The sequence below is a fragment of the Cupressus sempervirens genome, chromosome 3 (assembly GCF_028749045.1).
Source record: "Cupressus sempervirens isolate cs-2001-9-10 chromosome 3, ASM2874904v1, whole genome shotgun sequence".
NCBI classification, from domain to species: domain Eukaryota; kingdom Viridiplantae; phylum Streptophyta; class Pinopsida; order Cupressales; family Cupressaceae; genus Cupressus; species Cupressus sempervirens.
Genome location: NC_143120.1, coordinates 360984933 through 361009757, shown reverse-complemented (window position 1 = coordinate 361009757; position 24825 = coordinate 360984933).

Sequence of the window (24825 nt, the reverse complement as noted above, 5' to 3'; positions counted from 1 at the left end):
ATCAACCCTTCTAATTTTGATCCCAAATTTGGTATAAAAGGAGACCTTCTCACTCTATTTAATCATCAACAATAATAGAAGGTGATCCATCCTATATGCAAGTTATCTTTCCATTACCCATTTATGCTCAAGCACTCAAGGTGTGTTCAACAAGTTCACAAGAAATCAAGCAAGAAAGGCATTCATCAATCAAGTATTCAAGATATTTATTATCATACATCTCTTTTTCTAGATCTAGCTTCTTTATTCAATAAATATATTGGAGGATATCTATATTGATTATATTCATCATTGAGGAAAACTTTCAAGCACCACATACATGAGGTTTTCTTACATGATTTCCGTTTGGTCTTTGTATTGAGTCAAGGTCATTACATTACCATACTTTATCACATATCAAACATAATTGCATCAAAATTTCTATGATATTATAAGTTGTTGCAAATAATTATAATAAATGTTAGCATTCCTTTATCTATCTCTTTTTTACTTTAAGGTGATTCCCCAACCAAGGTTTGACTAAGGAAACCACCTCCCTCCCAAAAAAGATCCATTTTTATTATATGCATATACAAGCTTGAGAATTGTAGATTTGGGATTATAAAGATATGGTTTCCCTTTATTCAAAGTTGTATATTTTAGAAAATTGTTGAAAAAAAGGTCTACATCAACTTCATAAATTTTGTCCCTCTATCTCATCCTTGACCTTCCAGTTTGGCCTAGACCCTCCAGTTTGGCCTTGACTTGGGACCTTCAGTTGTATATTTTATAGTTTCAAGTCCCAAGTGCCCAAATCAAGCTCATTTTAAATTTTACTAACACTAACATTCCATCTTCGGGTTTGTATCTTGATAATCATATATTTTCTCTTTATCATTTCATAACATTTTCTTTTTGACATAATTGGCATTGAAAGATACGACTCGAAAAATGGGCATTTCCTTACCATTTCTCATGATTGGAAGGTATAGGACTATAAGATGGTTTTAATTGATGGAAATCATAGTATTCATCTTTTACTTACCTTTGATTGGTGATAACTATGTTAGAATTCTTTAGAATAATTGAGAGGGCGGGTGAATCAGTTATTCAAGGTCCAAATGCCCTAGTAATACCTTTTTACTACTTTTAATGAATCCATACACTTTTCATCCATCCAGACTTAAATCAATCATATAAGCAAGTTACTATAAATCAACATGCAAAGATAAAACATTCAAGATCAACACATGACACAATGATTTACGTGGAAACCCAATTTGGGAAAAACCACCAGTAACATGCTACTTGATTCTCACTCTTTTGAAGTGATGCCCTGTTAAAAGCCTGCCCTGTTAAAGGCTTACAACACACTGTTAAATGTGACCATGTTAAAGGATTTCACCAAACTGTTAGGGATGGGCTTGGTTAAAGGTCTTTAGAACATTCACTTGGAATGTCACCCTGTTAAAAGATTTATCTAATGGTTGTTAAACCAACCTAAGTCCATAGGATTTAGACTTACTGTTACAATTGTTAGAAAGTAACAATAATGGTCTTTTGATCTAATATAACTTACAACATACTTTGCAAATTTTAGATCACACTTTCAGTTCAATCCTTATGCTTGGCTTTAATCACTTCAGCTTTGACTGCTTGTCTCCTTCTCAAGATTCATCTCCTTGAGTCTTCTTACTCATTCTGCCAATGCAATCATCCTTGTGGTCGTCTATCCAAATAGAGTTCTTGTGCTTTCTTCTCCTTAGCACATTCTTCAGCACTTCATGCTTTTTATGCTTGACCACCTTCTCTCTTTCCTTCTATCCCCTCTCGCTCTCTTTTTCTTCATTAACTTATGTCTTCTTATATAGAAGTCTGATTTTTCTTTTTCGCTTAATTCTCCCTCTCCAATTTAGGATTTCAAAATGGATTAGGTAGGATACAATGTATCTACCCCATATCTTGTTCTCTTCTAGAAACTTCACCAGTTGTATCCTTTAAAAATGTTCTACATGGTGTTCTGTGCCACCAGCTCATCATTCTTATCTTCCTTTTAATTCACAAATTTCTAGATAACAACGTTGTCAGCTTAGATCTGGTGAATCTTCGATTTCCAAAAATAATGCAGTAGCTCGAAATTATTGAGTTACTGGTGCTCGACACCTCTGTGATACTCGGCACCTATACCTACTCGACACTTGGTTCTACTCGGTACTTGGTTTTTCTCGGCACTTGGTTCTGCTCGGCACTTGGTTCTTCTCGGCACTTGATTTTGCTCGGCACTTGATTCTGCTCTATGTCACTCAGCATCTGAAGTTTACTCGGCATTAAGTAGGAATTTTCTCGGCTCTTACTAGCTTGCTCAACTCCTTCTCTCTAATGAACTTAGTTTGAGCTTTACAAAAGACTTGGCTAAAACCTTAAATCTTTGATATGTTTCAGTGTGCCCATTCTTTGTATCTTTTAGTATGTCATCAAATACACTTTTTCATCAATGCCTTAGCTAATCTTTGTACTTCATTACAACATCATAACTTCAACCTTTCTCTAGGTGTTCTAGTTACATCTTATTGATTGCCTCCACCTTGACAATCAACTAATTGATAGTATTCGGATCACTAAAACAATTATCATTCCAGCAAGTAGCAAGTTTGACATCAATGACAAAACAATGATTGAGGAAATTCTTTACCAGTTCCATATATTATTCCAACAACTCTTCTTATGATCATTTCAATCATTTCCAACAAACTATTTTTTAACAAGTTACAAAACAATGTGGAAAGCCCTATTGTAATCAATGATCACTAAGTGATGAGTTGTGATTACATGAAAGAGTGTGGACAGTTAAGAAAGAGATCAAGAAATAAATACATTGGATATTTTGATTCCAATTATAGAGACTAATAAAAGATACATATATTATCTATCTCTATGTAATACATTTTGACTAGTTGCAATAGAAAACAAAGAAGAGGAAAAGAAGGCCAACCCAGTCAAATTCATCATCAAGATTTATAAAAAAATTGAGAAAATAGAAAGGGAAATACAAATTCAAATAACGGGTAAGAATTAAGATGCAAAAAGATCATAGGTAAATATAAAGGATTTGTAATAGACAAATTATATAATGATATTGAAAAGAGAAATTTAAAACAATAAAGTAAGATGATTGATGCAAGCTAGCAGAAGAGAGATCTAGCAATTATGATCAAAACATAGAGAAGAGAAGTGCATAGTGTAGAATAAATAAATTAGAGAGTGCAAGGGATATGACAGACAAAGAGTTCCATGCCCATATCAAAGATGTATTTTTTATCTAATAGCTATAACTTGTAAATCCCTAGATAGGATGGACCCTAACAAACTCAAAGTTTTAAATCCTCTTACAAAGTAGACTCTTGAGTTCTATAAATCCTCTTATAAGGTACATATTAGTAGATTTCTTTGTACTTTTAACAAGGTACAAAGTCTCTCCTAATAGGGTGGACCCCCAAAAGGTAATTGTATGCTCTTAACTAGACAAATTCATTTACTACATTACTAAAGATTTGTGGGTAGCATCCCCACCATAGTTTTTACCTTCTAACAAATTTTTTTCACAAGACAAAAATTATATTGTTATGTATCTTATATATGCAGTGAATTAAATTTATTATTCTTTATTCGTTGATGTCATTTATATGCTTAATAAGTTGGAATTTGTCAATTCAATTATACAAATCAATAGTAAAATTTTGCATGTATTGATTCATCCCTCCCCTCCTCCCTCTTAGTACCAATTAATCCTTACAATTGTTATCAAAGTGTTGGTTCTCTTGGTAGTAATCCTAATATCTAAAGGGAAAGATCCAAAATCATGGAGAGGTATGAATATGAGAAAGAGTTTGAGAAGCAAGCTAATATGATTAATGAGCTACAATAAAATCATAGGAAATCATTTGCCATAAGAAAGGAGCTCAATATGAAGCTGAATGAAAGTCATGACTACATAAAACACATGGACAAACTATCTAAAGGTGCTACATCAGAAGAATTAGAGAAATCTATTGAGAAACTAATGGAGAAAAATGAAAAGCTAAAAGAAATATTCAAAAATATGAAAAGGGAATTGGGAAGTCATTTAGTTAAAATGTGTAAACATCAGGAAAGGAAACAATTCTTGAAGATGCTAGGAAACTCATTGAGGATGGAATGAGGAATGTTGAAAATGCACTACATGAGAAGTATGCACAACTCTTTAGTATATGGGTGAGTGCACCAAGATGGTGTACAAAAAGGGGGGTATAAGTGGACTTTTTTTTTTCTGAAATCAAGTAAACCTCAACTTGGATAAGAAATTTGAGGGTCATCCACTAAAAATGACAAGATGTGTAACCCATATAAATTGTAGTAATTTAAATATACTTTATAAACTACTAGAGTTTTTACAAAATGGATAATATTAGGTTGGTAAAACCCTGTGCACATGAAAAATAGTTCCTGATTTTTTAGAAAATATAACATAGTTGTTTTTGTGTGCAGCACAAAATACATAGTTATATTTAGTATTTTTTATTTCCCTTTGGTAGGATGATAGTTAAGATTCATATCAAGAAGTTGTGTATTTTTTTGTAATTTTATGATGAGTATTTTTTTGTTATGAATTATTGAATAGAATACATCCTAATATTTTGGTACATGTTCAGGTGTTGAGCATAACTTGCATCAAAATAACTGAAAATGGAAACTTTTTTTTTGAAAAATGTGTATGTAATCAAGTGTTAATATGTAATTTATTTTGAATTTGGTTAAGTATATCAAAATTTATTTTTAAAATGGTAGACATATTTCTGTGAGGAATGTCAAGGCATTGGTAAAAGTAATTAAAATTTACAATGTTAGTGTTGTCCAAAAAAATAAAAAATTATACGGTTAGAAAGCTAAGAAGGCATGTAAGATTATAGTGGTGATTTTAGAGATACCCACTTCACCATTAGCGTACCTAATGAAGACAAAGACAAAAATTCATCTTAGAAGATGAAAAATGTCTAAAGGAAAAAAATGGAGGGAAAACATTCTCACTTTGTCCTATCCCCTCCCTCTCTTTCTCCTATCCCCTTCTCTCTCTCATTCTCTCCATCTCTCTCACTTATTCTATCATATTACCTAATCTCTCTCTCTCTCTCTCTCTCTCTCTCTCTCTCTCTCTCTCTCTCTCTCTCTCTCTCTCTCTCTCTCTCAATATCTCCTATCCTCCTCTCTCTTTCTCCTATCTCATAATCTCTCTCTCTATCTCACTCATATCCCCTCTCTCTCTTTCTCCTATCCCCTTCTCTTCGACTCTTTCTATCATATCCCCTAATCTCCCATAATCTCTCTCTCTCTCTCTCTCTCTCTCTCTCTCTCTCTCTCTCTCTCTCTCTCTCTCTCTCTCTCTCACACACACACACACACACACACACACCCATATCCCTAATCTCTCTCTCTCTCTCTCTCTCTCTCTCTCTCTCTCTCTCCCTCCCCTATCCCCCTCTCTCTTTCTCCTATGCCCTTCTCTTTCTCACTCTTTCTATCATATCCTCTAATTCTTCTCTTCATGCCATCCTCTCTCGAGATCTCTCTCATTATCTCTTTGTCCTATACCCTCCCTCTCTTTCTCCTATCACCTTCTCTCTCTCTGTCTCATTCTCTCCATCTCTCTATCACTCTTTCTATCATATCACCTAATCTCCCCTAATCTCTCTCTCTCTCTCTCTCTCTCTCTCTCTCTCTCTCTCTCTCTCTCTCTCTCTCTCCCCTATCCCACAATATCTCTCTCTCGTATCCCTCTCTCTCCTTTCTCTCTCATATCCCCTCTCTATCTTTCTCCTATCCCCTAATCCTTTCTCCATCCTCTCTCTCTCTCTCTCTCTCTCTCTCTCTCTCTCTCTCTCTCTCTCTCTCTCTCTCTCTCTCTCTCTCACTCACTCATTCTTTCTCTTTCTCTTTATCATATCCCCTAATCTCTCTCTCTCTAATATCCCCTCTCTCTCTATCTTTATCTTATCCTCTTCTCTCTCTCTCTCTCCCTTATTCCCTCTCTCTCTTTGTATCCCCTCCTATCTCTCTATCCTAGCCTCACCCTCTCTCTCACACACATTGTGTCCATCACTCCCTCCCTCCTTCAATCTACCTTTGTGTAGTAGTAATACAAAACTCGATTGAGTTATTTATCCATATGGATAATGCAGTTAGAACTCAATAACCTAATCAGGTTATACAAAAATCAATCAAGTTATTGAAAACTATAAATAAAATAGCATGTCAACAGTTATTATGTTGTTTCAGTGCAGTACACCAAATTCTACTATTGTTTCACATGTATTTCTATACCAGGTATGCAAGTGTATGTTTTTTTGTACTTGGAAATGCTAATTTTTTTACTTTCCATGTGTCAACATCTTATTTTATGTTAGATCTTATGATTGAGCATAAAATAATGATGCAAATTTGTTTAGTTTTGAATTTTATTATTTATTTTATTCATTTTATTATTTGTAGGGTACTTTGCATCTATAATCATGGGAAAGAACAAGAGAGGAATGATTGAAAAATGAGAGGTAGCAAAGACAAAAAAAGAGAGGGTATGAGGAGATTACATGAAGATAAATCATCAAATGCCTCCAATGTAAGTGATGAAGATCTGCATATTGATATTGATGTCATAAATGCACCTAATTTGACAAACAAAAATGTTCAACATACCCCAACTAGAATGATTATGACAAATACACTTACGTCACTTGATGCCCCTAATGTGACATCTCAAGTTGAAATGATGAACGCACATGATGTAAGTAATAAAAATATAGAGCATGCACATATATCAACATCTCCTAGAATAATTCATAGAAAACCAAAGTTTCTAATTGACATTGATAAAAAAAATTTGAAGCCAATGCATAATAAAATGTTCGAAAGAAATTGTAGGAGAATTGTTCAAAATATTTAGCATAACTATTATAAAAATTTAAATCAAAGTGGAATATTCCAACTTGTTGAAATGGTTAAAAATCTGAAATCTAGAGAGACAGCGAGAATTTTGGGGTTAAGAACATCTAAACATAGTAGTGAAAAAAGTATTGTTAGAAATCTCTTTGATACATACCAATTCATTGGTTCAAAATAATGTACTAAAGATGCTAATACAAGTTGAAGGGTCCTAACATCAACCATAATGGGAAAGGAAATGGAAAAAATTTATATGGTAAGCAAAAGAAGTAAATCATTAAGGATAAGTATAACAATGTTACTCAAAGCCTTAGTGAGGCGAGAGAAAATTGAGAATTCTAATGAGACTTCTTTTTTGTCATTCCAAGGTAGACTCCCACATGAGGATAAATTTATTGTTGATGCACTAAGAACATTAATAGATAATTTTCGGTGTGACAACACAAGGGCTTCACCAAACCAAAAAGATGTTGTCAAAAGATGAATTGGAAAAACAAACTGTGAGCCACATGCAAAACATTTTTTTGGATATGACTCAAATCCAATTTTATGAAATGTTTCTTCAAATATTTCATCAAATTAAAATCAGCCAAAGGCTTTTTGAGATGACAAAACCATTCAATGTTAAGATAAATCATACACACACTACATGTTATTGTAGGGTTCATATTGTGTTTTCTGTGTCTATGATGTTTATTGTTATATATGTTGTACTTTGCATACTAACAAAATATTGTGGGAATGTGGTCTACAATTACCTCCTAAGTCAATGAGAGAATTTATTGCAAGTGTACAATGTAAATGAGATGATGGGTGCATTTATTATAAGACCATATGTTTCAAAGGTTTTGGCCATCAATCTGGTGGTTTACAAAAGTTGCATAGATGCCTACATCTAGATAGCACACATGAAATTGGTAAGACACTAGTTTCTTTTAGGAAGTACAAGTCAATTATATATGTTGTTAAAGATGGAAAAAAATTTAAGAGGTGTGAATTAGTGAAAAGTGATGTATGTGTAGCTAATTTTATGAAATTGTTTCAAGAGAAAATAGTTTGACTACATAGGTCATACACATAGAGATATATGGTTAGATGAGCAATTCAAGTTGTGTAAGGACACTTTTCTCTTGGGTACAATTGCATCATTTGTTGAATTTGCTGAAAACTATACACTAAAACCTCAAAATTAAGTGCAACTAATGTATTAAAACTCTATACAAGTGTCAATTTTTGTACACAACATTTATTCATGCACATGATACCACAGAGGATGACAGAAAAGTATTAAGAGAGTATCACTTCTATATCAGCGATGATACAACTCATTCATCGAAGTTTGTGCAAGGATGTTTTAGAGTTTTCTATGACAATTTGAGGGAAAGAGATGAAAGATACAATCAACACATTATATGTTCAGAAAATTGCATTGCACAATTCAAGAATGCAAGGATGTTTTATTGGTTGAGTAGGATGCATGTGACAAGTGGAGTGCAACATTTTTTGAATTTTATTGAGGTGGAACATGGAAAGGGGGAGCATGATGGTGTTGGAACATGTGTGAAAAGAGCCCTTAGTAGAGAGGAATTAAAGTATGAAGGTGGTGCAATATTACAAAATGTTCAAACAAATGTCCAATGGTGTAATTCTATGGTGGGACTAGGTAATACAGGTAAGTCTATGGTTTCTAGATATTTTTTGTTGGTATGTGAACCTAACATTGAAAATTGCAAGATTATTGTACACTTACAAAATCAAGTGAGATGCATTCATTTCGAGGTTCAAATGCAGTGTCACTATCTATTCATACTTTTAATCTTGCATGATTTTTCTCTTCATGTATGCATCATTTATGGGATGAATGTGCATCAAAAGAGTGGGTTGACCAATGGTCTTGTAGACCTTTACATCCTACTGATTCATATCAACTTCCTATAGCACTACAACTCAACCAAGTTGAAGCATCAACAGACTTTGAGCATGTATCTGACCTAGTTGAACTAGGTGCTAAGTTATCAATTTAATACTTGGTTAAAATAGATTACTTTTAATTTTTCCATTAACTTAAACTTCTATTACATATAAGAATAATGATGAAGGAACAAATTACCTTCTATGTCAGCGTATTGAGCCCAAAAAGAAATTGATAGCATGGCTTAAAAGGTAATATTTTTTTTTCCTCTGCCATGAAGATCTCTTTAAGTCAATTTGTCATGTATAATGTATCAATTTTGACTTTAAATTATCTTTACAATTAAATGTAGGTACCCCATCAATAATTCTACCATGTGGTTATTTGAGGATTTTGAGACACAGACATTTTCTTCATTACTCTAACCTTATTGTTGCAACAAATATTCAATTGATATTTTATCGTGGTAGGCCTCTAACAAGAAGTTGTGGAAAGTACATGAATCTAATCATGAGGCAACACTTGATACAATAAGGATTAGAGCTTATCTACAAGGTTCCCTTGATTGATTGTGTACTATATAGCTGAATCATTCTACATATGGTAGAATAATTTTCAAAATTGTGTATATATGTTATGTGAAATGTTGCAACTTTGCAATGATGTGCATATGTAGATGCCAAATTTTCTATATAAATCTGATAAGAGATGTCACATGTTAGACACCAAATTTTGTATATAAAATCGATAAGTCATGTAACATGTGCATATTTATATGCCATATTTTGTATAAAAATCCGATAAGAGATACCACGTGCATATTTAGATGTCAAATTTTGTATATAAAAAAGAGAAGACATGTAACATGCGCATATTTAGATGCCATATTTTGTATAAAAATCTGATGAGAGATGTCAAACTTATGCATATTTAGATGCCAAATTGTGTATATAAAACTAATAAGAGATATAATATTGTGCATTATTGTTATAAATTTTTCCCTTGAACTCTTTTTTGTGGGTTTGATGATATCCTTAGAAAAAATTCAATTATCTTCAACTTATATGGATTTAGATGGCTGTCCTATTGCATTTTTCTCCCAAATTTTCCAAAACATCAGGAAAATAAATTATAGATTTGGATACCCATTTGTCTACTCTACAACATATGCAAAGTTTGGATGGGTTGTTTTTGGATCATGTTCTTTATGTCACACTATGTCACCCCTTTTTAGGCTTAAAATAACCCTCTGATTGGCACAAGGCATGATGATGACATCATCATGAGGTCAATAGGGTCTACAAAGAGTTAGGGTTTGGTTTTTACCATATGTAAGGTTTGTGGCTAAGTTTCAGATGATAGTAAGGCCATTTCACCAAATTGGTTAAAAGTTACAAAAAAATGTAAAAGTTACATTGTGCAACTTTGGATCTTTCAAAAGTTGCTTGAGCAAATTTTGGCAAGAAAGTTGCAAAGCATTGAAGAGGAGTTCCAAAATATGTTCCCCATTCTCATATACCTAAGAATGGGTAGTTACAACTTCCCAAACCTCCATTTGGAACTTTTTGCAAAAATTGCAAAAGTTGCTCAAGCAGCGTTTTGAGCAACTTTACAACTTTTGAGCAATTTTTGCTCTTGACGTCTTTTGGTAAAATGGATCCATCTAGGACTATTCTAGGACCCTAGTTAAGATTCCTAGGACCTATTAAGTAATCTAATACCTTTGTTTCCCATCCCTAACAACCTTTAACCTATTGAGCAACTTTTGGCTTATTGAACAACTTTTGACCAACTTAAGACCTCATGAGCAATTTTGGCTTTTCCTAGAAATCCACGACTACTCCATTAGCTCTGGTTGGTTAGGTTTAGGCTAGGACCAACCTCATTTCAACCACAATGTCCCTTTGATGGTACTGACCACACTGAACAAAAGCATCCCTAAGGGTTTGTAAGCACCATCGGGCTGGGATCTTTGATCGGGCATTTCTCTGAGATTGTGTGAGGTATTGATGAACTATTAGGTGCTACAGGATCATGTTATCTAGGCCTAAAACAACCTATCTCATTTTTTAGAGATTTAATTTTTTTTGGATTTGGTATTCGTATCTAGCCTATTACCAAAAGTTGCAATGTTGCTCAGTTAAAATGAGAAAGGTTGTGTATATTTCAAACAGTTGATCCTAGGATCAAATCATCTTCTCTATTAGCTCTAGTTGGTTAGTTTTAGGCTAGGACCAACCATGTTTCAGACACAACATCACTCTAATATTATCGACCACACTAAATAGAAGTGTCCCTAAGGGTCTCTAAGCATCATCAAGTTGTGATATTTGATTAGCCATTTCTTTGAGCTCGTGCAAGGTATTGAAAAAATTTCAGGTGTTGTAGGATCATGTTCTCTCAATTTTTAGACATTTGACTTTGTTTGGATTTGGCATCTGTATCTCACCTATTGCCAAAAGTTGCAATGCTGCTCAATTAAAATGAGCAAGGTTGTGTATATTTCAAACTGTTGGTCCTAGGATCGAATCATCTACTCTATTATCTCTAGTTGGTTTGGTTTAGGCTAGGACCAAGCTCATTTCAGCCATAATGTCCCTCTGATAGTATTGATTACACTAAATGGAAGTGTCCCTAACGGTCTCTAAGCACCATTAGGTTGCGATCTTTGATCAGGAACTTCTTTGAGCTCGTATGAGGTATTGACAAACTTTTAGGTGCTACAAGATCACATTATCTTGTCCTACAATAGCCTATCTCAGTTTTTAGAAATTCAACTTTGTTTGGATTTGGCATCTGTATCTTGCCTATTGCCAAAAGTTGCAATGTTGCTCAGTTAAAATGAGCAAGGTTGTGTATATTTCAAACCATTGGTCCTAGGATCAAATTTTCTTCTCCATTAACTTCAATTGATCGGGTTTATCCTAGGACCAACCTCATTTCAGCCCCAACTTTCCTTCGATGATATCGACTACACTGAATAGAAGTGTCCCTAAGGGTCTCTAAGCACTATCAGGCTGCGATCTTTGACAAATACAAAAATCATGACATATTTTTACCTTTCATGTCTTATTACATCAAAATAAGTGACATATGATTACATGTTATAATGAATTTGATAAACATGTTACATTTTCTGTATAAAATAATGAATGTTCATGTGTTTGATTAATTGCAAGAAAGTAAGTTAAAATACAAGTTTGTATGCACACATTAAACAAGTTGGATGGAAATCCAAGTTTAATGTATATCAAAATGAATAATATATTATGTCATATCAATCATATAGTTACAAAAAGATGTTATGTCTCATCGGTACAATACAAAAGTCAAATACCCAACAAATGCCAAATGTGTACAATAGAAATGTTGAATGTGGACAATACAAATCTCAAATATATACAGTACAAAAGTCAAATACCTAACAAATGTCAAATGTGTACAATGGAAATGTTGAATGTGCACAATACAAATCTTAAATATATACAATAAAAAAGTTGAATATATGTCAATGTCATGTGATGAACACAACCACATATGTATATCACTATCAATATCTATGAATGTGCACGATCATCAAAATTGAGCCTCTTTGATGCAGTTTGTGGCTTGCCAAGTGTTTGCAAAAGAAAAATTAAAATACACTATCAAATATTTTATCTATAAGTAATATTTAAATAACTAGAAATTGGGTTCTAAATTGTGGATAGTTAAGTTTTTCATTATCTCATCCCTTTGTCCCATAGTTGGGCTGAATGATAATGGTAATGGGCTCCTTCATCAATGGGCAGGACTCCTAACAAAATGATGAGGTAGAGTGACAATGCAAGACACAAAACCAATGAATCAATGCTCATGAGAGGCACAACCATCGATGAATCAATGTTGGTATTAGGCACAACTTGTATGGTAAGAAACAACATGTTAGCATTATAGAGTGGAATTAGGGATTCCAAATAGAGTTTTAAAAAAAATGTACTGCAGCCTGAGCTAGATCTCTCATGCTAGCATGAGGTGCAACCACTGATGAAATAGTGCTGGTATGAGGCACAACATGTATGGCAAGAGATAAAATGTTAGCATTATAGAGTTGCATTAGGAATTATAAATAGAGTAAAAAAAAAAAAATGTATTGCAGCCTGAGCTAGATCTCTCGTGCTAGAAGGAGGTACAACCACTAATGAATCAATTCTAGTATGAGGCACAACCTGTATGGTAAGTGATAAAATGTTAAAATTGTAGAGTAGGCACTAGGGATTCCAAATAGAGTAAAAAGTGAAAAAATGTACTGCATTTTGAGCTAGATCTCCTGTGCTAGTAGGAGGTACAACCATTGATGAGTCAGTATTGATATGAGGCACAACCTATATGATAAGTGATAAAATGTTAGCATTATAGAGTGGCATTAGGGATTCCAAATAGAGTAAAAAACTAGAAAACATACTACAACCTGAGTTGGATCTCTCGTGCTAGAAGGAGGCACAACTACTGATGAATTAATGTTGGTACGAGTCACAACCTATATGGTAAGTGATAAAATGTTAGAATTGTAGAGTAGGCATTAGGGATTTCTATCACACACACAAGCAATCCAAATTGAGATCACAAGAGGGTTCAACTAAGACTCTACATACATACCTCTGACTTCTATTGTGTTTGACCTCATCTTTGATGCTCGAGACTCCTAAAAAAATGAAATGGGAAAGGATTTGCACGAAGTCTCAAAGAGTGTTTTAATAGGTAAAAGATAAATAACACATGTTAATAAGACAAATTATTGATAATTACTATAAAAATGAAAATAACCATGTACTAATTTGTAAATACAGCTATTTAAAATGTATATAGAACAAATGCATACTATAACCTAAATGAGAAGGAAAATATGAAATTTTACCTCTTCCATTGCCTCAACATTGGCAGTCTTAGGTACATTCATCAACTCTACAAAACTAAATTGTTTCTACATATATACAACAAACAAGTCAATACGTATTCATTAATATTAAGTACATGTATATACATTCATTCATAATAAATTTCAAAATATAAACTTGACTTGTATTTAATACCTTTTTTTGTTTCAGTGTTCTAGTTGATTTCCTTCCCTTTCCTCCAGACCTCGAGCTATGTGGAGTACCCTAAAGAAGAAACAAATATAGCATAAGAGGAATCAATAAGACACATCATGAGTTCAACTCAAATTGTAAACTTGATAGGTGTGAAAGTTATGATACCGCATAGCTCTCAAGGACAAAGTTAATGGAAAAAAGCATGGCATCATCAATTTGAGAAATTTGAGCCCCCGACAAGCCGTATAAAATAGTAAAGAGTATTGTTATAAATATGAGATAATGTTGTAAATGGAAAGAAGGCATAGTAACAACAAGAAGATCATAAGAGGGAAAGAAGACACATTTAGGACTTAAAGGATGATATTGGAAGCATAGTTGAAAGATAGTAAAAATTGGGGCTCAAAAAGACTACAACACCTAAATTGAAAACAAAAAGATCGATAAGGAAAAGAGAGATGGAATGAACTTTTGGCACCTTGTCAAGAAATAAAAGTGGAGATTCATGATCTCTACACTCCTAGAAGACACCCTATGTGATATGGAGGTTCTTCGATGCATATGGGTATATGGAGGATGAACTCATGAGGTTCATTAGATGGAGTTAGGGTATGCTAGGAGCAAGATATGTGGATGAGAATTGGATGGATTTGATGAATTTGGGAGGGTTTCAAAGATGGTAGGATATGGAAACGTATTATTGTACTTTTAAGAATACCAATTAAGAAACAATATTTCAAAGCCAATGTATTATTGTATTTTTAAGAATATTTAAAAAACTTTACCTTGGGTGTTCTTGCTCCTAGCCTCACACCTCTAGTAGAATGAGTATTGTGTGGTGTTCTCATACTGCTTGTTGCACCCTGAATTGCATATTGTTTGAACATATCAATCTAAAGTGCTCTATAATTATTATTTTTAAATTACTTTTACAATATTAAGGTGATTAAATAATATCATTTCTAAACTCATGAGGTTCATTAGATGGGGTTTGGTTAATGCTAGGAGCAAGAAATGTGGATGGGAATTGGATGGATTTGATGAATGGGAGGGCTTCAATGATGATAGGAGATGGCAGAGGATTTATAAGCAAGTTGTTAGTGTCATACCAATTAAGAAAGAATATTTTTAAGCCAATGTATTATTGTACTTTTAAGAATATTAAAAAAAATTAACCTCGGGTGTTCTTGCTCCTAGCCTCGCACCTCTAGCAAAACAAGTACTCTATGGTGTTCTCAAACTGCTTGCTACACCTTGCATTGCATATTGTTCACATATCAATCTAGAGTGATCTATAAAAAAATATTTTTTTACTTTTACAATATTTAGGTGATTAAATAATATCATGTCAAAACTCAAACAAACAAACTTGTGTATCTTGTCCACCGAAGGCCATTTCCATCAAATCATCTATGAGTGTGAAATCCCCACCTTCATATGAATAACAAGTATGCCCACAATGTACACATGGATGAGATGACACTCCATCCTCAGATGCCTCCATATCTATCCCATCACATATGTGCTGATAGCTAAAACAAAAATGTTGATTGGGCCCTGAAGATTGTAATGATGCATGTGATTACAATGCAAGTGGAACAAGTGAGGATGGCACTAGTGGTGGAAGTGACACAAGTGGAGATGACACTAGTGGTGCAGGTCATGCTAATGGAGTTGTCATAGGCTATGATGGCCAAGGTTCCATAGGTGACAATGATGGAGTTGTCGCATGTTAAGATGACCCTAGTGCAATAGGTGAGATGATGGAGTTTTTGCATGTTTTGATTACCCTAAAGGTGCATTTGATGATGGTCAGGGTGCCATAGGTGAAGGAAAACCACCTAACTATGAGCCATGCTCAATAATAACATATGTCAATGATGTAACCACATGAGGAGTCTATAAATCAATAAACTCCTTTACAATTGATGCGAGCACAACATGGGGCATGGTTTTTCATGTTGTACATCTCCTCTCATTTTTTGGTACCACCCTAAAAGCCCTAGGTCTATCTTGCATAGAGCCTCTCCCTCTACCTTGGAACTAATGGATGTCAAAGTAATTTGACTTCTCACCAAGGATGAACTCGCAATATAGCTTTCTCAAAAAATATAGAGGCACCTCATAATTATTACATGGTGGTAGGTCAAATACCATATACCACCTATCCCAAAAATATGATCTCATCCTAGCATGAGTACAACAATGAATAGGAAACTTTTTGGTTGTGTGTAATAAGGAGTTGTCAAATATATGATCGGTGAAAAGAGAACATATAGTACCTTTCTTTATGTTTTTATCTTTCACTTGTTGATATGATAACCCATCGACATAAAATGCATGACACCTATCCCTCCATGTACCCCATTTCATAAACTCTCTAGACACCTCATTTGTATTTTGGGACATTTGTTCAAGTGTATTCACTAGGGTTGAGTGGTGAGAAAGTGTAGATGACCACAACCTATTGACCATTTGGGTAATGTTAGCACTATTTTGTGAGTGGTGGTTTATGAGGTACTCTTGTGTGGAAGTTAAATGATGTAATTGTATAAGCAAAGGGTTTATAGGAGGCAGTGGTTGTTGAATGCAAACATTGAGTGGAGGGTTTTGTGGTTGTGTCACAATGAGTGGAGTGTTTTGTGGTTGTGTCATGATGGGGGGAGGGTTTGATTTTGTAGGAGGTGGTCTTTCTTCTCTCCCTCATTTTCTTGGATTCCTTGATGCATCTATATTTAAAAAATTTAAAAATAATTACAAAACTTATAAATTACAAAACCACATTACAAAATTTGATAAAAAAATACATAAATGATGAATAGAATGAAGACTTACCTCATTTGTGGGGCATCATGGATGGAAATGCAATCAAAAATCACTTTTTAAGCTAAACCCAATCGAGTTTTGGTGTTCTCCTCCATAATCCACATTGTTGTTGTCGTTTGAGGGTATAAAAATGCCCTCAAACACAGACAATAGTCATAATTTATACTTTAAAAAACCCAATCAGATTATTAAGTTAGATAATCCAAAAACCCAATTGATTTTTACAAAACCCGATCGGATTTTTTGAATTATATTATTTAATAACCCGATTGGGTTCTACAAAACTCGATCAGGTTTTAAAAAGTATAATGGCCATGCTTGGATGCCAAGCCTGGCTAGCATTTCACTTTTGAATAACCTAATCAGGTCATTGAAAACTCGATCAGGTTATTGAAAATTTTACTTTTTTGGGGGGATGTCCACTTTTTTGTGCACCAACTTGACGCACACACCCATATCACAAGAGAATTTTACTATGCATAACCACCTTCATGAAAAATAGTGGAAAATCAAGAGATTGTAGATGAGAATTTGAGGCTAAAAGAGGAAAATTAGAAACTAAAGAATAGACTACATAAAGAGAGTGATGCAAATGAGAAGATAAAACAATGTAGTGAGAGCTTACAAAAAATAGATGAATAATTGAAGAGCTAGAGAAATCCCAATGCTTCAATTATTCTTGGATAAAAAGGACATAAGCTAGAGTTGATTGGTGAATCATCAAAATAAAATAAAAAGAAGTCTCAAAATCATCCAAAGGCTACCACAAGAAAATCATGTAAGAGATCTAACAAACCCACTTGCTTCAATTGCAAAAAGATTGGCCTTATTGCAAATGTATGTAGAAGAAAGTTTGTCAATAGGGAAAATTCATTTGAAGGTCATTGTTATAACTATTATAAGTATGGACATGCTATCTATGAGTGTAATTTTAAACCTAAGGATAGTAATAATAAATTTCATGGTTACTATTATAAATGCAATAACTATGGACAAAAAGCTAAGGAATGTAGATCTAAGACTTCTAAGTCACTAATTGTACCAGTGAATACTAATAGAAGGGAATGAGTGTTCGATCCCAAATGCCTAGGGTGTGGAGAATTAGGATACATGTTAGAAAATTAAAAATTTAAAGAACAAGGAAATAATTATGGGAATAATCATCCAGTGCTATGTTTTCCATGCAATATGGTTGGTCATGTTGCAAAAGACTACAAATTCATAAATTGGTCTCTTGATAGGTCAGAGAAAGGAAAGATGAAGAACCTTGTAAGAAAATCATAAATGAAATGAAAAATACTTGGATAAATATGGAAGAAAAGTAGGAACAAAAAAAGTCATTTGTATCACCTAGTTCAATTAACTCATCTTCAAACTATGAAGTTTAATTTCTTAGGGGAAGTACACAAAAGAATCCTATATACCAGTCCTCAAAGTTAAGAAGGGAAGGATGAAAGGAGAAGGAATGAGGCTAAGAAATGTTACCTTAACATTTTGAAACTTTTGACTAATCATAAAGGTCTTTAGTCATATTAAGTTGTAACCGATCATACTAATTGGAGAATAAAGAAATTGATAAAGTATTCATTAATCGATGGCAAGACACTATTCTTACTGTTAGTAAAGGTATTGAGGTAATTGTTAGAGACAAAAATGTCTATATTTTGATGATAAATAGTGATTAAGTGATTCATTTCACACCTTTACTTTCATTTGTCTACTCAAGAGAAAAATTAAGAATTACCAAATGATTAATCAAAAAATGTATTAAGATTTGAGCAAGAAATTGTGATTGAATCATGAGCTCTAACTGGTCACTAGCGAAGTTGAAAGATTTGATTACTATTGAGATATTGTTTTGTATCTAAAACAATGGAAAAGAATTTTGAGATGATAGCTTTGATTAGAAATAGAGATGAATCTAAACAAATTTATACATCTTGGGTGGATAGGAAATTCAAATTGCACATAAATGGAGCATTTTCCATGATATCATTGGCATTTCTACAACTAGTTCATATATTCAATCTTATATCCACTACAAAATTGAGGAATTAGGAGTTGAGACTATCAAATTTATTGCAAGAACACGTGCATAGATAGAGTATTGAAAAATGAGCACAAGCATCTATAAGAAAAATGTTTAACCCAAGTTGTAGACATCCCTACTAGGTTTCATCCAAACTGGATAAGGATTATATTAAGTAGGGCACATGATTGGTTTGTGTGGTTGGACAAACCACACAAGATGTCAAAGAAAATCACCCATAGAATAACAGGATTCCAATCACCAAAAAAGGAATGTATAGTTAGAAAAATACCATATCATTTTGTATGTATCTAACCAAATCAAAGAATGATGGGCAAGTCAAGACTATAGAGTATATTGAAGACCTTGAAGGGCATCTTGCTTCAAAATTGATTAGATACAAAGTGTATCAATCTAGCAACTCCAATAGTGTACCAACAGGTGCAGTACATGTCACTTATGAGATTTTAAAGAACAACATGTTTATGACCTATATGAAATGGTCAGGATGCAAATCCTAGCGAATATGAATAGAATAAAGAAAGGAAGAAAATAATCAGTCAATTATGGAGCTATTTTGGTATGTGATTTCTTTTATATACAAAACTGATTCCTAGGCACAGGAAAATTTAAATGGTCAAAGAACATACCACTAACTACAAAAATAGGTGAATTGATATAGGCACGGTGAAAATTATATTAATGTTATGAATGAATTCTTTCATAATTTTCAAGCTAACATGCATTCTCATGTTAGTATTGTACAAATATATATAAAGATACATTTTTATATTGATCCTCAAGGCAATCATTGTATTTTTAATTACTACAAAATACGTATTAATTCATTAGACAAGGTTGGTCGATGATCACTATGACCGAGTCATCCTATATAGTTCAAGTACTGTAATGGAAGACTTATATATATTTTAGTTTATGTCAAGGTAGTAGTTATTACCGAGCAAGTCTATAGTCAATAAGTGTTCCAGTATTATCTGAGTTGTCAAAGAGCAATATATAAGCCAAAATCATTCTTATGCCAAGCACAAAAGAAAACTAAGTAACACAAACTGAGTCGAGAAGAATTGAAGCTGAGCAATAGCATGTAGATTAGACATGGTCAAGCATCAACAAGTTTAAGTGCTAAGTAAGCTAGTTTTGACATGATTGTTCATAATGGGACAAATATTGAGGTAAACCATTTTTTTCATGCTAGAGAGGTTTTTATGTGATCAATGGGTTATTTATGGAGGTGATTACTCATTCTAGGGAGGATCATTAACCCCCATAAAAGAAGTTTAGTCAATCATTAAGGACTAAGTGAGAAAATGAATGTATCTAGATTGTTGATCATGATCTAGAAGCTTCACCTAATGGTTATTTAAGAATGGTTTATGACCTAGTTTTCATGTGTGGAGCACAAGTGATTAAGTGTATGGTTATATGCGAAGTGTGAAGGTGAATTAGGAAGAGTGACCGATCATTGCAGAGAAGAAATGAAGTGCAAGGTTAGAGATAAATCAGATGAGAGAAGTGATTATTGATTGTATAGAAGATATCTTTTATCACCATTGTAGTGTAGACTAAAGGATTGGGTACTAAACCATTCTAGCTAGTGTTTTAGGATGTAAATATCTTAACATAGTGGTTTTAATGGACCTTTGTGAATATCTTAATAGAATGCTCCATTAGTAGTGAGCTAAAATCATTTAATCAAGGTAGATTGTATAATTCTTCTAATCTCTTAATATGGTAGACCCTTCACATGATAGATCATTAGAAGTGATCAAAATTGTAGCCTTAATAGGAGAACTTCATTGCTATAGTACTAAAGACTTTGTGGGTATCATCCCCACTACATTTTTACCTTCACCTTGGAGGGTTTCTACATAACCAAATCTTTTTGTCATGTGTTATGTGTTGTGAATGTTATTCATGCAAGTAGATATTAGATATGATAATACATTACAGTGAATGTTTGATTTAGTTTATGGTGATGTTGAGATAAGGGTTAATGGTGAAGTTATCAATTTTGGTTAATGTTTGAAGTGTTAAAGTTTCAATAGATCTTATGCAGGGAGGAAGGAATAACTAGGGCCAAAGGCACACCCAACTATTCAAACCACTTGGGCAGAGTCAACACAATAGAAATAACCACAAATACAAACAACTTGGGAGACAAAGCAAGTAAATGCATTTGTTCATATATTCATTCAAACATCTATTGCATGCCTAGCTATAAGGCCTTCTGGTTTACAACCACATATATCGATTCAATTGCAATCTACGATGATCAAACTTCACATTATGATCTCTCTTTCTCTAAACCTCTGCCTTTTCCTTCTCTAAGTCTCAAACCAAGGTCTCTTAAATACATGCACAGCCACAAGTCAGCTTGTTGCAAAATACAACCAAATAAATTCTCATATTAAATCCTAGGACAAGCCACAAGTTGGCTCGCAGCAGATATCTAACACTAAATTAAATGCAAAGGTCAATCTCAATAGGAAACCACACACAGACAACTCAGCAAATGAAGACTCCATGAAATACTAACACTAAGCATCCAAATGAACTCAACATCCAAATGAACTCAATAACCACATGAACTCAGCATCCAAAAAAACTCGGCATCCACATGAACTCAAAAACTAAAGGATAACTTGGAAGCCACACGAACTCAACGTCCAAACGAACTCTACATCCACATGAACTTGGTAACCAAAGGATTACTCGAAAACCAAAGAACACTTGATAGCAACTATGAACTCGGCATCAACTAGGAAGCTTGACATCCACTAAATGGTTAGCAATGACTGAGAACTCAGCAATGCAAGACATTGCAACTCAGTAGAAACACAAAAAATTGAAAACATGTAGGATAGTAGCACAACCCAGGATCCTCCTGTATCAAAGAATTGGGGTTGGAGAAAATAATTCCCCTGAATCATTGAGATGTCACAAGCTGAGCTGAATCCAACTTAGATTGAGAAATCCATGGAGCATCTTTGCTAGGTCTGTTTTTCCATTTTACCAAATACTCATAGTAGTCTTTTTCTCTCGTGCTCTTAGTAACTCTCTATTCTATTATCTATTCAACCTTTTCCATCTTCTTCTTAGGATAATCATCTGGTACATCCAATTCATCTTCTGACTCATGATATCTATATAAATCAACAACATTGAATATAGGAGATATATTCATGCCATCAGGTAACTCAACTTCATAAGAATTACCATTTTCAAACTTCCTTAAAATCTTACAAGGTCCAAACTTCTTCATTTTTAGCTTACTGTACATTCCAACAGTAAATCTTCCTTTCATTGAACAAACCATCACCTCATCACCAACTTCAAAAACATGATTTCTTCTAGACTTATTAGCATTCTCCTTATACTTCTAATTACTTTGTTCCATCCTCAATTTTACTTCATTATGCAAAGACTCCATAAAATCAAAAAATTCTTCCCCTATAGCACTTCTCTTTTCTTCACTAGCAACATCCTTCAAATCTAATACTCCTCTAGGCTTCATTCCTGTAACATTCTCAAAAGGTATTTTCCTAGTACTCCTATTCATAGAATTATTATACACAAAGTTAGCTTGTGCTAATACCATCTCCCAATTACTTGGCTTACCTCCAACTAAAAATCTCAACAAATTACCCAAGCTTCTATTCACAACCTTTTTCTGTCCATCTGTCTATGGATGGAATGTGGAACTAAACTTCAAATCAATACCCATTTTCTTCCACAAAGTCTTTCAAAAATAACCAACAAATTTATTGTCTCTGTCAAAAATAATACTTCTTGGTAATCCATGCAATCTCACAATCTCTTTGAAGAAAAGTTCCACAACATGCTCAACATCTGATGTCTTCTTACATGGTATGAAATGAGCCATCTTAGAAAATCTATCAACAACAACAAATATAGAATCATACCCCTTCACTATTTTAGGAAATCCAAGAGAAAAATCCATACTAATGTCACTCCAAGGTTTCCCAAGAACACTAATAGGTGTATACAAACCAGTATTTTGACTTACTCCTTTTGCAACTTGACAAACTCCACAACTCGTTACAAATTTCTGAACATCCTTATACATTTGTGGCCAGTAATACTTATCCTTCAACAAACTCAATGTCTTATCAATTCCAAAATGTCCAGCCAATCCACCACAATGCTTTTCCTTAATAAATTAACTCTCATAGAACTTCCAGGGATACACAACTAAATTCCTTTGAACAACATACCTTTTTGAATGAAATATTCATCTATATGGTGCTTTATTTGGAAAACTAGCTCCAAGAATTAGATCCATACAATGACTTATACTTCTCATTGGAGGTAAACCATCAGGTATATCCTCTGCAACAATCTCCTTCTACTCATTTAGCAATTCAACAATTTCTTCTGGCACTCAGTCAATACTACCAACTGTCACTCAGTCACCACTAACTGGCACTCGGTTAACACTATTTTCCAGCACTTTGTTGTTATTGACACAACTTGGTCTCCATGGAATTATAAAAAAATAGTCTTGATTCTTTTTCATTTCCTTTTCAAATTGTTTCCCATTAACCATGGAAATTCTTACAGTAGTACAATTAACCTCATCTAGACTTTCAATCAAAGGCAACACAATATTTGCTTTCTCCCATTCATCCAAAGAGTATATTGATTCAATCTTCCATCATGTATAGCATATCTATCATATTTTCAAGGTATATCCAACAAAATATGACAACAATCCATAGGCATAATATCACACAAAACTTCATCAAAGTAATGTCCAATCTTGAACTTCACATGGCATTGCTCACATACCAATATCTTATGCTCATATTTGATTCATGAAACATGATAGGGTTTAGGATGCTTCGGTCTCTACAACTGCAAATTTGTAACCAACTCTTCTAATGCCAAATGTGTTGAACTTCCAATGTCAATGATTACCTTGCAACATTTTCTAGCCATCTTACATCTGGTCTTGAAAAGACTTCTCCTAAGGATAGGTTCCTCGTCACTTCCCTTATTACATAAGGTTCTTCTTACCATCAAATTTTCTCTAGCCTCAGGTCCACTAGGTGAACCCTCAATGTCTCCTTGAATCATAACATTTATGTTACCTTGTCCACTTTCAGAGGATCTACATTCAAAGTAAATATGGCCTTCTTTACCACATCTGAAACAATTACCATGAAATCCACCTCTAGAATAAGAATTACCTCTTCCTCGGTAAGAACCAGTACCTCCTCAGTAAGAATCACCACCTTTCCACTGGGTCTTTCCTTTGTCATCATTCTTCCATTTAGATTTTCCCATATCATGCATAGAATTATCAGATCTACCACTTTATCCATAAGATCTACCTCTACCTCTCTGGAATCTACCACCTCTACCTCTTGGTCTTTGTTCATGCTTCTTTGTCAAGATCTCCTCAGCTTTCAAGGCATATTGGTATGCTTCTTCCACACTTTCTAATTTCACAAAACTTATCTCATCTTGAATTCTAGATCACAATCGATTTATGTACCTTGCAATTTTCTCAACATCATCATCCACATGTCTAGATTTGATGTCCAATCCATAGAATTCCTTAGTATACTCCTTCATAGTCATGTCTCTTTGTCTTAAATTCTACATCTTTCATAACAAGCTAACTGGGTAATCAGTAGGAAGGAATTTGTTCTTCACTTTTTTACCATCTTCACCCAAGTTTGGATCTTCTCCTTTCCTCTCCTTTGTCTATTAGTTTTTAAATACTCCCACCATAGTGAGGCATGACCTTTCAACCTTGAAACTATAATTTTCACCATCCTATTATCAGGAGTCTTTTCATAGTCAAAGAACTTCTCCATATCATAGATCCAACCCAAAACAACATTAGTATCCAAGTTTCTATCATAAGGAACAACTTCTACAGCAAGCTTTGAATTTTCCCTAGACAACACTCTCAATAACCTTGCCTCATCTTGATCTTCTTTAGGTTCTAGATTAGGGTTTGGTGCTACTGCTTCATCATCACTTAC